The sequence below is a fragment of the Leucoraja erinacea genome, chromosome 22 (genome assembly GCF_028641065.1).
Source record: "Leucoraja erinacea ecotype New England chromosome 22, Leri_hhj_1, whole genome shotgun sequence".
Lineage (NCBI taxonomy): Eukaryota > Metazoa > Chordata > Chondrichthyes > Rajiformes > Rajidae > Leucoraja > Leucoraja erinaceus.
The window spans coordinates 13,295,682-13,307,041 of record NC_073398.1 but is presented as its reverse complement, the minus strand read 5'-3'; the positions used below and the strand labels follow the sequence as shown (position 1 = coordinate 13,307,041).

General features: G+C 38.4%; 1 long non-coding RNA gene across 1 annotated transcript; it reads right to left on the bottom strand.

The window, feature by feature from the left end:
• Positions 1-2,694: 2,694 nt before the first annotated feature.
• LOC129708020 (uncharacterized) lies at positions 2,695-3,858 on the bottom strand. The gene is made up of 3 exons (XR_008725275.1): positions 3,832-3,858; positions 3,409-3,450; positions 2,695-2,719 (listed from the first exon to the last, which is right to left on the bottom strand). It is a non-coding gene; the product is annotated as an uncharacterized LOC129708020 (long non-coding RNA).
• Positions 3,859-11,360: the final 7,502 nt, after the last annotated feature.

Genomic DNA, 11,360 nt, shown 5'->3' with positions numbered 1-11,360 from the left:
TTGTACCAGTTGTCAAAGATGTTGTTGGTGTTGTTCCTGGAGAGCAAATAGAAAAGCATTTACAAATTAAATTGCAAGAGTCACCAATCAATTTCAGTACGACACTGCACATTTTGCTGAGACTGGGCTGAATTTTAACAATGTTCATTGCTCGTGCCTAAGCAAAGGACATTTAGAAGTTAACCAAATTTTGCTTCGTCATTTATCAATTGGACTGAAATTATGAAAAGACATTGTGATTTTTTAAAGAGAGATCTAAACTCCTTCATTGATCCATTTTGGAAAAATCGTTGATCAGAAACAAATCTGTTTCACAGCGTTGCCATGACCAAAAACTCCCGGAATAGTGGGAGTGGCGAAGGGAAGAGACTATTTCTATAAAAGTGAAAATTCTTATCCATGTCTACTGAAACGTTCCAGCCTGAATGCTCTTTTAAAAATTATAGTGGTCTACCAGCTCCAAAGGGCCTCCTTAATTTGGCAATAGCTTCTAAATTTTCGTGGTGAGAAACTACATTTTTGGAATAAAGCAATGAACAAATGTTCCTGAAGAGGGTGCTATATAGAGCTTCACTAAACAAAGCACAGAGTCCAAAAGTAAAATCTAACAAGAATGATAGATGATGTTACTAACCTGAAGTAGTGCTGGTGGTGGTCTCAGTTGTTGGTGTCGTTTCTAGTGAAAGAAAATAATGCTGTATTCAAGTGGGGCAGCCAAGAGGAATTGTTTCACAGTTATAAAGCAATTAACAGGTATTCATGGGCTGGCACATTTTATGAAAATGTTTTACTATATAGATTGGTTACTTCTTACAAATGTAAGCGAAGATAAACTGCTCAGCAAAAACAGACTGTGTCCCTCGCGGCTTCTCCATGGAGTTCAGCGCCCAGCTCGCCTATTTCACCACCTCCACTAGGTGGGTCTCCGGTGCCGTCCCCGGCCACTTCCCCGTCACTTCACCGATGAATTGAATAAGGAGTGAGGCCATACTATACGGCTGCATTACTATTTCCTGGTCAATCAGCAGCTGACTATTTCAGGCCATCACAAACAATTTCAATTTCTTAATGTACCAAGTTCAGATTTTGTGGAAGCTCAGCAAGTATTCTAAGAACTACTGATCAGAACATTAGAACATAAGGAGCGGTAAAGTGCCACAGCTGGTGCAACTCTTTCCTCAAAGTACCAGAGACTTCAGATTGATTTATTCCATGGGTGTTGTGCGCATGGAGATTATATGTACCTGTTATGTGTGCCTTTCCTACAATTATCTGAAATATATTGTCACTAACCTGATGTAGTACTGGTAGTGGTCTCAATAGTTGATGTAGTTGTTGGTGTTACTACTGAAAGAAAATAATGCAATATTCAACCAAGACAGCCAAGCGGTATTGATATACAGCTAACTGCTGGTAGTCAGGAAACCATCAGCAGGAATTCATATGCTAGCACCTTTATTAAAATGTTTAACAGAGAGCATATTTTCCTTCGTAGAAAAATTGGCCGGGCAAAATATACTTTTGATCAATCAGCTGCTGAATATTTCTGTGCCATAACAAATAAACCTGTTCTCTCTACACACCATTTGCGGATTTCCTGGTAGATCCACCGTCTACCAAAGACCGCAAGGTCTACTTAATACCATAATTTCTAATAGTATGGCATGTGTGCACTATGGGTAAGCATGTCTGTTCATATGTCCCATTGATACATGATCCTCAACTTGCGTAAATTTGTTCATTATAATCATGGTTTTGTTTTTTGCTACGGAATGCCCAAAGAAAATGAGAAGCAGAAAACACCAACTCATTTCCTTCACAAATCCGGACTATATTGAAATTGTGTCATAATTTGGTCAAATTGTTATGAGCCAAACATTGACATCTTAACATGTATATTTGCACAATTTATGCCAATAATGTAAGCAAATATGCAAGAAGTAAGTCACAAAGCTGATGTTAGCAATGTTGGCTCATTGTCTTTGATTTGCCAATGTTTATTGAAAGTGGTTTGACTCACCTGTTGTGGAACTGGAGGTGGACTCAGTTGTACCAGTTGTCAAAGATGTTGTTGGTGTTGTTCCTGGAGAGTAAATAGAAAAACATTTACAAATTGAATTGCAAAAGTCACCAATCAATTTCAATACGACACTGCACATTTTCCTGAGATTGGGCTGAATTTTAACAATGTTCATTGCTCGTGCCAAAGACAAAGACATTTAGAAGCAAATTTTGCTTCGTCATTTATCAATTGGCCCGAAATTATGAAAAGACATTGTGATTTTTCAAGGAAAGTTCTAAACTCCTTCGTTGATCAATTTTGGAAAAATCATTGAGCAGAAACAAAACTGTTTCACAGCGTTGCCATGACCTAAGCCTCCCGGAATAGTGGAAGAGGTGAAGGGAAGAGACCTATTCGATAAAAGTAAAAATCCTTATCCATGTCCACTGAAAGGTGCCAGTCTCAATGCTCTTTTTTTAAATTATTGCAGGCAATCAGCACCAAAAGGCCTCCTTAATTCAGTAGTTGAATCTATATTTTTGTGGTGAGAATCTACATTTTTGGAATAAAGCAATGATCAAATGTTCCTGAAGAGGGTGCTATATAGAGCTTCACAAAACAAAGCACAGAGTCCTAAAGGAAAAGCTAACAAGATTGATAGATGATGTTACTAACCTGATGTAGTGCTGGTTGTGATCTCAGTTGTTGGTGTCGTTTCTAGTGAAAGAAAAGAATGCTGTATTCAAGTGGACAGCCAAGAGGAATTTGTACACATTTCTTGAGCCATCAACAAGAATTCATGAGCTGGCACATTTTATGAAAACGTTTTACAAGTTGTCATTTTCTTCATCAGTGTATAAAGCATGCGGCCATACTATACGGCTGCATTACTTTTTCCTTGTCAATCAGCAGCTGAATATTTCAGGGCCATCACAAATAATCCTGTTCTCTCTATACACCAGTTACAGATTTCCTGGAAGATCAACCGTTTTCCAATGACCGCAAGGTCTACTTAATACCATTATTTCTAATACCGTTATTCGTTGATCCATTTTTGAAAAATCTTTGAGCTGAAACAAAACAGTTTAACAGCGTTGCAATGACCAAAAACTCCCGGAATAGTGGAAGAGGCGAAGGGAAGAGACCTTATCTATAAAAGTGAAAATCCTTATCTATGTCTACTGAAAGGTGCCAGACTCAATGCTCTTTTTAAAATTTTTGCAGGCAATCAGCACTAAAAGGCCTCCTTAATTCGGTAGTTTAATCTATATTTTCGTGGTGAGAATCTACATTTTTGGAATAAACCAATGAACAAATATTCCTGAAGAGGGTGCTATATAGAGCTTCACTAAACAAAGCACAGAGTCCTAAAGGAAAAGCTAACAAGATTGATAGATGTTACTAACCTGATGTAGTGCTGGTTGTGGTCTCAGTTGTTGGTGTCGTTTCTAGTGAAAGAAAATAATGTTGTATTCAAGTGGGGCAGCCAAGAGTAAATTGTACGTAGTTATACAGCCATCAACAGGTATTCATGGGCTGGCACATTTTATTAAAACCTTTTATCAGTTGTCATTTTCTTCATCATTGAATAAAACGTTTGCCATACTATACGTCTGAATTACTTTTTCCTTGTCTTTCAGAAATTGCAGCTGATCAGGCGTTTAGAAAGATTGAGTTGGCACAGATGTGCAGCTGGAAGAGCTGCAGCCTCATAGTGTTAGGGATTTGTATTCTATCCTGACCTTGGGTGCTGTCTAGGCTGGGATTGCACGTTCTCCCTTTCTCTGCCTGTGATCCCCCCCAAGTTTTTAACAGAGGATGATACTGACCTGATGTAGTGGTGGTCCCAGATGTTGGTGGAGTTATTCCTAGTGAAATAAAAAAATGTTATGTTCCACCGAGACAAACAAGAGGAATTGTTATGCAGTTTAGAATCCTTCAACAAGAATTTATCAACTGGCACCTTTTAATAAAACATGTTACACTTGATATTTCCTTCATCGTAGAAAAACGTAGGAGGACATAGTATGCTGCTAAATTTATTTATCTGTCAATTATCATATTAATATTTCCCTGCAATCTCGAACAATCATGACACATCGATTGTGGATATCCCTGTGTATCGAAACACGTCTTCCATACACTGTATGGTCTTCTTTACGCCATTATTACTAGCAGTATAGTTTCACGATTCATGCCCATAATATGAGCGAAGATAAAAGAATGGAGCCACAGTGCTGATGTTAGAAATGTTGCCCCATTGTCTAAAGATTAGCCAATGTTTACTAAAAGTGGTTTGACTCACCTGTTGTGGAACTGGTGGTGGACTCAGTTGAGCCAGTTGTCAAAGATGTTGTTGGTGTTGTTCCTGGAGAGCAAATAGAAAAAAAAATTACAGATTGAATCGCAAGAGTCAGCAATCAATTTCAGTTGGACTCTGCACATTTTCCTGAGACTGGGATGAATGTTATCAATGTTCATTGCTCATGCCTAAGCAAAGGACATTTAGAAATGAACCAAATTTTGCTTCATCATTTATCAAATGGAACTAAATCATGAAAAGACATTGTGATTTCTTGAAGAAAGTTCTGAACTCCTTCGTTGATCCATTTTGGAAAATCATGGAGCAGAAACAAAATTGTTTAATAACGTTGCCATGACCAAAAGCTCCCAGAATAGTGGAAGAGGGGAAGGGAAGAAACTTTTCTACCAAAGTGAAAATCCTTGTCAATCAGCAGCTGAATATTTCAGGGCCATCACAAACAATTTCAATGTCTTAATGTACCAATTTCAGATTTTGTGGAAGCTCAGCAAGTATTCTAAGAACTATTGATCAGAAATTTAGAACATAAGGAGCGGTAAAGTGCCACAGCTGGGGCAACTCCTACCTCACAGCACCAGAGACTTCAGATCGATTTGTTCCGTGGGTGTTGTGTGCATGGAGATTACATGTACTCGCTGTTATGTGTGCCTTTCCTACAAGTGTCTGAAATATATTGTCACTAACCTGATGTAGTACTGGTAGTGGTCTCAGTTGTTGATGTAGTTGTTGGTGTTTCTAGTGAAAGAAAATAACGCAATATTCAACAAAGACAGCAAAGAGGAATTGGTGTACAGCTAAGGATTGGTAGTCAGGAAACCATCAGCAGGAATTCATATGCTGGCACACTTAATTAAAATGTTTATCAGATGGCATTTTGATTCTTCATTGAATAAAATGGCAGGGCAAAATATACTTTTGATCAATCAGCGGCTGAATATTTCTGTGCCATCACAAATAATCCTGTTCTCTCTATACACCAGTTGCAGATTTCCTGGAAGATCAACCGTTTTCCAATGACCGCAATGTCTACTTAATACCATAATTTTGAATAGTATGCAATGTGTGTACTATTGGTAAGCATGTCTGTTTATATGTCCCATTGATACATGATCCTCAACTTGCGTAAAATGTGTTCATTCGAATCATAGTTTTGTTTTTTGCTACGGAATGTCCGAAGAAATTGAGAAGCAGAAAACACCAACTTATATCCTCCACAAATCTGAACTATTTTGAAATTGTGCAATAATGTGGTCAAATTGTTATGAGCCAAACATTGACATCTTAACATGTATATTTGCACAATTTATGCCAATAATGTAAGCAAATATGCAAGAAGTAAGTCACAAAGCTGATGTTAGCAATGTTGGCTCATTGTCTTTGATTTGCCAATGTTTATTGAAAGTGGTTTGACTCGCCTGTTGTGGAACTGGAGGTGGACTCAGTTGTACCAGTTGTCAAAGATGTTGTTGGTGTTGTTCCTGGAGAGCAAATAGAAAAGCATTTACAAATTAAATTGCAAGAGTCACCAATCAATTTCAGTACGACACTGCACATTTTGCTGAGACTGGGCTGAATTTTAACAATGTTCATTGCTCGTGCCTAAGCAAAGGACATTTAGAAGTTATCCAAATTTTGCTTCGTCATTTATCAATTGGACCGAAATTATGAAAAGACATTGTGATTTTTTAAAGAAAGATCTAAACTTCATTGATCCATTTTGGAAAAATCATTGATCAGAAACAAATCTGTTTCACAGCGTTGCCATGACCAAAAACTCCCGGAATAGTGGGAGTGGCGAAGGGAAGAGACTATTTCTATAAAAGTGAAAATTCTTATCCACGTCTACTGAAACGTTCCAGCCTGAATGCTCTTTTAAAAATTATAGTGGTCTACCAGCTCCAAAGGGCCTCCTTAATTTGGCAGTAGCTTCTAAATTTTCGTGGGGAGAAACTACATGTTTGGAATAAAGCAATGAACAAATGTTCCTGAAGAGGGTGCTATATAAAGCTTCACTAAACAAAGCACAGAGTCCAAAAGTAAATTCTAACAAGAATGATAGATGATGTTATTAACCTGAAGTAGTGCTGGTGGTGGTCTCAGTTGTTGGTGTCGTTTCTAGTGAAAGAAAATAATGCTGTATTCAAGTGGGGCAGCCAAGAGGAATTGTTTCACAGTTATAAAGCCATCAACAGGAATTCATGGGCTGGCACATTTTATGAAAATGTTTTACTATATAGATTATCTTTGCTTACATTTGTAAGAAGTAACCAAACTGCTCAGCAAAAACAGACTGTGTCCCTCGCGGCTTCTCCAAGGAGTTCAGCGCCCAGCTCGCCTATTTCACCACCTCCACTAGGTGGGTCTCCGGTGCCGTCCCCGGCCGCTTCCCCGTCACTTCACCGATGAATTGAATAAGGAGTGAGGCCATACTATACGGCTGCATTACTATTTCCTGGTCAATCAGCAGCTGAATATTTCAGGCCATCACAAACCATTTCAATTTCTTAATGTACCAAGTTCAGATTTTGTGGAAGCTCAGCAAGTATTCTAAGAACTACTGATCAGAATATTAGAACATAAGGAGCGGTAAAGTGCCACAGCTGGTGCAACTCTTTCCTCAAAGCACCAGAGACTTCAGATTGATTTATTCCATGGGTGTTGTGTGCATGGAGATTATATGTACCTGTTATGTGTGCCTTTCCTACAATTATCTGAAATATATTGTCACTAACCTGATGTAGTACTGGTAGTGGTCTCAGTTGTTGATGTAGTTGTTGGTGTTACTACTGAAAGAATATAATGCAATATTCAACCAAGACAGACAAGAGGTATTGATATACAGCTAACTGCTGGTAGTCAGGAAACCATCAGCAGGAATTCATATGCTAGCACCTTTATTAAAATGTTTAACAGAGAGCATTTTTTTCCTTCGTAAAAAAATTGGCCGGGCAAAATATACTTTTGATCAATCAGCTGCTGAATATTTCTGTGCCATAACAAATAAACCTGTTCTCTCTATACACCATTTGCGGATTATCAGTAGGACTATAAAAGTAAAAATCCTTATCCATGTCCACTGAAAGGTGCCAGTCTCAATGCTCTTTTTTTAAATTATTGCAGGAAATCAGCACCAAAAGGCCTCCTTAATTCAGTAGTTGAATCTACATTTTCGTGGTGAGAATCTACATTTTTGGAATAAAGCAATGATCAAATGTTCCTGAAGAGGGTGCTATATAGAGCTTCACAAAACAAAGCACAGAGTCCTAAAGGAAAAGCTAACAAGATTGATAGATGATGTTACTAACCTGATGTAGTGCTGGTGGTGATCTCAGTTGTTGGTGTCGTTTCTAGTGAAAGAAAAGAATGCTGTATTCAAGTGGACAGCCAAGAGGAATTTGTACACAGTTCTTGAGCCATCAACAGGAATTCATGAGCTGGCACATTTTATGAAAATGTTTTACAAGTTGTAATTTTCTTCATCAGTGTATAAAGCATGCGGCGATACTATACGGCTGCATTACTTTTTCCTTGTCAATCAGCAGCTGAATATTTCAGGGCCATCACAAATAATTTCAATTTCTTAATGTACCAACTTCAGATTTTGTGGAAGCTCAGCAAGTATTCTAAGAACTACTGATCAGAAATTTAGAACATAAGGAGCGGTAAAGTGCCACAGCTGGTGCAACTCCTACCTCACAGCACCAGCGACTTCAGATTGATTTGTTCCGTGGGTATTGTGTGCATGGAGATTACATGTACTCCCTGTTATGTGTGCCTTTCCTACAAGTGTCTGAAATATATTGTCACTAACCTGATGTAGTACTGGTAGTGGTCTCAGTTGTTGATGTAGTTGTTGGTGTTTCTAGTGAAAGAAAAGAATGCAATATTCAACCAAGACAGCAAGGTGGAATTGGTATACAGCTAACTATTGATAGCCAAGAAAACAATCAGCATGAATTCATATGCTGGCACACTTAATTAAAATGTTTATCAGATGGCATTTTGATTCTTCATTGAATAAAATGGCAGGGCAAAATATACTTTTGATCAATCAGCGGCTGAATATTTCTGTGCCATCACAAATAATCCTGTTCTCTCTATACACCAGTTGCAGATTTCCTGGAAGATCAACCGTTTTCCAATGACCGCAAAGTCTACTTAATACCATAATTTTGAATAGTATGCAATGTGTGTACTATTGGTATGCATGTCTGTTTATATGTCCCATTGATACATGATCCTCAACTTGCGTAAAATGTGTTCATTCAAATCATAGTTTTGTTTTTTTGCTACGGAATGTCCGAAGAAATTGAGAAGCAGAAAACACCAATTTATATCCTCCACAAATCCGAACTATTTTGAAATTGTGCAATAATGTGGTCAAATTTTATGAGCCAAACATTGACATCTTAACATGTATATTTGCACAATTTATGCCAATAATGTAAGCAAATATGCAAGAAGTAAGTCACAAAGCTGATGTTAGCAATGTTGGCTTATTGTCTTTGATTTGCCAATGTTTATTGAAAGTGGTTTGACTCACCTGTTGTGGAACTGGAGGTGGACTCAGTTGTACCAGTTGTCAAAGATGTTGTTGGTGTTGTTCCTGGAGAGCAAATAGAAAAGCATTTACAAATTAAATTGCAAGAGTCACCAATCAATTTCAGTAGGACACTGCACATTTTGCTGAGACTGGGCTGAATTTTAACAATGTTCATTGCTCGTGCCTAAGCAAAGGACATTTAGAAGTTAACCAAATTTTGCTTCGTCATTTATCAATTGGACCCAAATTATGAAAAGACATGGTGATATTTTAAAGAAAGATCTAAACTCCTTCATTGATCCATTTTGGAAAAATCGTTGATCAGAAACAAATCTGTTTCACAGCATTGCCATGACCAAAAACTCCCGGAATAGTGGGAGTGGCGAAGGGAAGAGACTATTTCTATAAAAGTGAAAATTCTTATCCATGTCTACTGAAACGTTCCAGCCTGAATGCTCTTTTAAAAATTATAGTGGTCTACCTGCTCCAAAGGGCCTCCTTAATTTGGCAGTAGCTTCTAAATTTTCGTGGTGAGAAACTACATTTTTGGAATAAAGCAATGAACAAATGTTCCTGAAGAGGGTGCTATATTGAGCTTCACTACACAAAGCACAGAGTCCAAAAGTAAAATCTAACAAGAATGATAGATGATGTTACTAACCTGAAGTAGTGCTGGTGGTGGTCTCAGTTGTTGGTGTCGTTTCTAGTGAAAGAAAATAATGCTGTATTCAAGTGGGGCAGCCAAGAGGAATTGTTACACAGTTATAAACCCATCAACAGGAATTCATGGGCTGGCACATTTTATGAAAATGTTTTACTATATAGATTGGTTACTTCTTACTAATGTAAGCGAAGATAATCTGCTCAGCAAAAACAGACTGTGTCCCTCGCGGCCTCTCCAAGGAGTTCAGCGCCCAGCTCGCGTATTTCACCACCTCCACTAGGTGGGTCTCCGGTGCCGTCCCCGGCCACTTCCCCGTCACTTCACCGATGAATTGAATAAGGAGTGAGGCCATACTATACGGCTGCATTACTATTTCCTGGTCAATCAGCAGCTGAATATTTCAGGCCATCACAAACCATTTCAATTTCTTAATGTACCTAGTTCAGATTTTGTGGAAGCTCAGCAAGTATTCTAAGAACTACTGATCAGAACATTAGAACATAAGGAGCGGTAAAGTGCCACAGCTGGTGCAACTCTTTCTTCAAAGCACCAGAGACTTCAGATTGATTTATTCCATGGGTGTTGTGCGCATGGAGATTATATGTACCTGTTATGTGTGCCTTTCCTACAATTATCTGAAATATATTGTCACTAACCTGATGTAGTACTGGTAGTGGTCTCAGTTGTTGATGTAGTTGTTGGTGTTACTACTGAAAGAAAATAATGCAATATTCAACCAAGACAGCCAAGAGGTATTGATATACAGCTAACTGCTGGTAGTCAGGAAACCATCAGCAGCTAGCACCTTTATTAAAATGTTTAACAGAGAGCATTTTTTTCCATCGTAGAAAAATTGGCCGGGCAAAATATACTTTTGATCAATCAGCTGCTGAATATTTCTGTGCCATAACAAATAAACCTGTTCTCTCTACACACCATTTGCGGATTTCCTGGTAGATCCACCGTCTACCAAAGACCACAAGGCCCTGGAACTCTGAGGTTTTAGATGTTCGCTGGCGCATTCGGAGACTTATTTTGGAGCATTTTTGCACCAAATTTATGACCAATATAATGGCCATTTAAATCGGCTTTCGAGTGGGATCCTTTTGAACTCTGTGGAACGCGCTGATTTAGAATGTTCCCATTGCGGTGGATTTGTACCCCAAATGCCCAGAAAAATACTGCGGGATTTAATGGGCCCCCAAATTAGCTACTCGCAACATTAAACTTTGTATAAAGGGATCTTAAGAAGCCCTTTTTAATGTAAAAATAAACAACCTACCTTCCGTTGTCCGCTGTTTGAGATCCATCCTGTTGTCGTCGGTCGCGGGTTTAGAGGATAATTTTTAACTTACTATAACAACTAAATTAACCAATATAGTTTAAAAATAGCTCCAGCAAAATAATCTCCCAGCGATTTTCCATCAGCAACTAAGTAGGCTGAACAACCTCGATTTGAATAGCTTAGGGAAAATCGCGTTTTAAACCCGCCCCCCTCTCAACGGCGTAAAAATCGCGCACACGGGCTGGGACAGATCTGCAGCCCCGCTGAAGGTAGGTTTTGCAACATACCTAAGCCTAGGACTTTTATCATGAATACAGGAAATGGAGAAGTTGCAATAGGAAATTGGAAAAATATAGCAGTGCCAATTCTATAAAATATCCCTGGTGTAGATGAAACTAAGAAAATATGTGCTGAAGTCCCATGTCACATTTTCTTTTGTCGTAATCTAGGTTGCAACTATACTGATATTAACCAGATTTTGCGGTAAAATAAATGTGGCACCTACAGCTTCCTGTTACTGTAGAATTAATTTGACATCATCAA